Source organism: Sceloporus undulatus, chromosome 4, assembly GCF_019175285.1.
Source record: "Sceloporus undulatus isolate JIND9_A2432 ecotype Alabama chromosome 4, SceUnd_v1.1, whole genome shotgun sequence".
NCBI classification, from domain to species: domain Eukaryota; kingdom Metazoa; phylum Chordata; class Lepidosauria; order Squamata; family Phrynosomatidae; genus Sceloporus; species Sceloporus undulatus.
Genome location: NC_056525.1, coordinates 131482466 through 131487042, shown reverse-complemented (window position 1 = coordinate 131487042; position 4577 = coordinate 131482466).

The following is a 4577-nucleotide window of genomic DNA, read 5'->3' as shown; positions in this document are numbered from 1 at the left end:
ATATTTTATTCAAGTGTAATCTGTACCAACAGGAAAGAGATCAGTATCTTGGTCCCTATATCAAAAGAACAATATTTTGGGATACCCATGTCAGAATCTCTTACTTCATGAGTGGCCAAGATTCAAAAATATCTATTATCACAGCTCGGTTTTTACTTAAAGCTATACAGTCCAGAGTTAGGTATGTGGGGTCTATTGGGATAAATTGCAGAGGGGATGAAGAAGCATGCTGGCGAAACGTCAGAAAGAAACTCTACTAGAACATGGCCACATAGCCTGAAAAACCCACAAAAACTATTATTATTATTATTATTATTATTATTATTATTATTATTATTATTGTTTCACTGCATTGCCTTGAGAGGCAAGGTCATTGAGGATATCAAGGTCAACAGAGCCTTCCTAGCATCTTGCATATGCTCAGTGGTATCACTGAGAGCATGCGAAAGGTTCAGACCACACCAGATTACACCACACAGAAAGGGTGTCATGCTTCTGGTGTCTTCCTGCCGCTTCCCCATAACCCTGGCTCTCTCCCAGGATGGTGTAAGTTAGATAGCTGCAAAGTCTTTCCAGCATTTTTGTCCCATTCAAGCAGCCATTTTGCACAAAACTATCATGTGCATCCTTGCCTCTTGATATATTTGGAAAAGAAACATTTGTGTCATTTGTGGATGTGCAACATGTCAACTTTGCCTGAGCCAAATTAGCAATAACAAAAGCAAGTAAAAGAAACATGACAAAGAGAATATATATAATTAAGAATGTAGACTAGAGAGAAAATGAGTTTACTTAAAAGAAATGCTTAAAAGCAGGTTAAGCAATTAAATTCAAATGTAAAGAGAACCATACAATATTGAGTTGGATCAGAAAGTGTAAAGTTAACAGTGAGAAAAGTATTCAGATAAAACAATTATCAATAATATGAAAGGAACCAAAGAAAGAAAGACTCAAGTGGTAGGAAGTTTGCATTTTTATATTATATGTTTTTAGTATAATAATAGTTAGAAGTAGGTTATCTATAGTAGTTTATTGTCAGTATTCTTGTTACTGTCGTATTCAGAAATGTTGGAATGTGTCTTTTTTGTATGTGTGAAAAAGCAACAATAAAAATTATTTCAAAAAAATAAATAAAACCTACTACTACTACTACTACTACTAATAATAATAATAATTTGTTTTATTTATATACCGCTATTCCAAAGATCATAGCGGTGAACAGCAAGTAAGCTAATTAGCAAGTAAGCTAATTTGCCCCCAACAGTCTGGGTACTCATTTTAGCGACCTCGGAAGGATGCAAGCCTGAGTCGAGCTTGGGCCCTTTTGCTGGTCTTGAACTCGCAACCTTGTGGTTTTGAGTGAATGTCTGCAGTACAGGCATTTAACCACTGTTAAAGTATATTAACTGTTTATTTTTAAAACTGTGCCAAGGTAAGGCCAGGGTTAAGGATGTCTCACAATGGCTCAAGCCAGCCAGCTGAACAAGGTTAAAAAAAAATCTTCTTTTATATCCAGTCTTAAACAGTTGGACATGTGTATTGTTTTGCCTTCAAGTCATTTCTGACTTATGGCAACTCTAAGGTGAAGCTTTCACAGTGATTTCTTGGCATGTTCCTTCAGAAAATGTTTGCCATGCCATCCTCTGAGGCTAAGATACGGTGACTAAACACTTGAATATTACTAGTTTATTTTTGTCTACATTGTATCTAAAATTTAGGAAGTTATAGCTATGTTAGTATGTAGTATAAAACAAGAATAAAGACCCTGTGGAAAAGACTTGTATCTATTTGAAAAGGAATAAATTTTATAAGCCAGCAATCATCTCCTAAAATGCATGAGTGAAGAATGAGACAGTGTGGATAAATAGTCACCTTTCTAGTCATTCAACTACAATTCTTAAAGACAAGACTTAATTTTCACTTCATGATGCCACATAAATCTAGTTAGAATTTTTTAAAAAGACAGAAAAGAATAACCTTTTGGGGATTTTGTAATGATGTACTATCCCAATTTGTGTTGTTAAATAGTTTTCATATTGTGTTTGTAACTTTAATTGAAAAGTTATTTAGAAAAATAACCAAAATATTTATGGCTATTTGTCTCTTCGTTTACTGAAGTATGTGGTTATTGTTTAATACACAGTAATAATAGGGTCTAAATACTCTAAAGCACCAGATCTCATCTGATCTTGGAAACTAAGCAGGAACAGCCCTGGTTAGTACTTGGATGAGAAAATGCAAAGGAATTCCAGGTGCTGTATGCTCTGTTTCAGAGGAAGGAACTAGCAAAAGCTCTGCATATTCCTTTCCTAAGAAACGGCTATAAAGTTCATGGGGTGACAGGCAACTTGAAGGCACATACACACACAATAATATATTAAAGGCAATCTGGCCTACAAAAACATATGTTGTAATAAAAACAGTTATTAAGATCCCATAGAAACTTGGTTATTTTTTATCCTGGCTGAAATACCTGCTCCTCACCACACACACAAAATAGCCATTTTTCCTGTAAAATATGTTGCATTTTTACTTTTTATTTAATATTATGGAGGCTATTTATTTACCAAGATCAGTTTTCTTTAGCCAGGGTTATGGACTAAGCTGCCATGTATACTTATGGGTCCTGTAAGGAGCTTTAAGGTAGGTTACATTATTATTATTAGGGAGGGCTAGGCAGTTTGCATGCCCCCTGCACTGGGTGACACCAACTTCAGGGATGCCAAATCAAATCCAGTGTATGAAGGAAGAAGTGCAGTTGTCTCACAAGATTTAAATGCTACTGCAGAAACCTGCGGCTCCATGTTCAAAGGTCAGTCCAGGAGTACCCCAAACTGCAAACCTCCATCTTAAAGGAGAGTGTAACCCAGTCTTAATACAAGCTGAATCCCTTTCCCTGATCTGTCCTCCTTAATAAAAGTAAGAAAAATCTTATAAATAAACATGCAAACATAATACTAGTGAACGGAAACAAAGCCCTAAAGAATTATGAATAGTGTGGCATAACACAGCAAAGAGATGAGGTAGTCCTACAGTGGTGTTGTAACAGAATCCATCATGTGAGTCTGTTCATATGCCTGACACTGGTTGCTGGAGTAGGGCTAAGCCCCCTAGGACATGGCGGGGGTTGAGTTCCACACATATGCACACATACACACACATGCACATACAGTTTACACCTATGGACATGGGCAAGTGGTCATCACCACAGACACCTGCAAAATTCCCTTGTGGAGAGTGGCAAGGATACTGATGGTGCCTGGAATCTCCTTCTACTTCCCTCCTTTGCGCACCCCTTGTATGTAGGCATCCTTGCAAAATGATGAATCAGACAGCAGACTCTGACCCTTTTACTTAACAAACCTATCACAAGGCTACAGCAGCTTAATTTGCAAAAAATTGCTCTTGTCAAAAGCAAAGTCTGAAATCAGTCTAGATATAACTGTGGCTGTAATCTAGCTGTAGTGGCTGGTTTCTCCAAAACCTCTAGTGCCTGAAGCAATAGTTCTCAGCCACTGGTCAGAATCCTTGACCACTGACCATGGTCAAGGATTCATATTGTTTTAAATATGTTTTTATTGGAACTGTTTGTATTTTAATTATGTTGTGAGCCGCCCTGATCGGAGGAAGGGCGGCATATAAATAAAAATTTTATTATTTATTATTATTTATGCTGGCTCTGGCCTGTAGGAGTTGAAATACAAAAATATCTGGAGGGCTGAATATTGAGAACCATTTTGGTAAAGTGTAATGTTCCTCTAAAATAAGTTGCACAATCGACCTGGCTGAGAAGAAGCCCAGAACCTGTGATGTGTTCTGCCTAAACATGACTGGTCTAAATCAGGAGTGAGACTGAGCAGCTGCAGAGGAGGGCAGGCCACTTTAAGCCCCCACAATGGAGCACACTAGTTGAGAACAGCAATTGGAAGGTACTATCTTAAGCTCCCGTTTCAGGGAGGAGCTTTTAAAGGGATCAGTAAAGAGTAGAAGTGTCCCATTTTCAGTTTGGTTGGGGGTCTTGGGGGCTGCAGAAATACCCCTGATCAGACCTCAAATCCAGAAAACATACCCAAGTGCAGCCATATTGGCCTGATGAAGAACCTCCACTGGCTTCTTCATCAAGCAAAGGTGCTAAAATTATATGGGAGAAAGGGGAGAGGAATGACTGAAAACAACAAAAGCAACATCTTGACAAAATGTAAGCCTGTGACTATAACATTGTCATTTGTTTTCTTGTATGATTTTTAGCCTTTTGTCTGATGAAGAAGCCAGCAGAGCTTCAAAAGCTTGCATGACACATTTTTTCATTGCCCAATAAAGGTGCTGCTGTTTTGTGGATTTTTGGAAGTTATTGGATTTTGCTATATGGCCAACACAGCTGAAATGTTTTCTGCATTTTAGCTGTAACAGGGAATCCAGAGGAAGAGGGAGAAGGAGAAGTCTTTGAGGCTTCTACCTCCAACTAAGGAGCTTATCGTTTGGCGTTTTAAATCGGATCCAGCCTCCCAGGCTGCAGTCAGGACACAGGTTGAAGACAGGGATTATTGCATGTTAAATTGCCACTGAATCACTGGCTG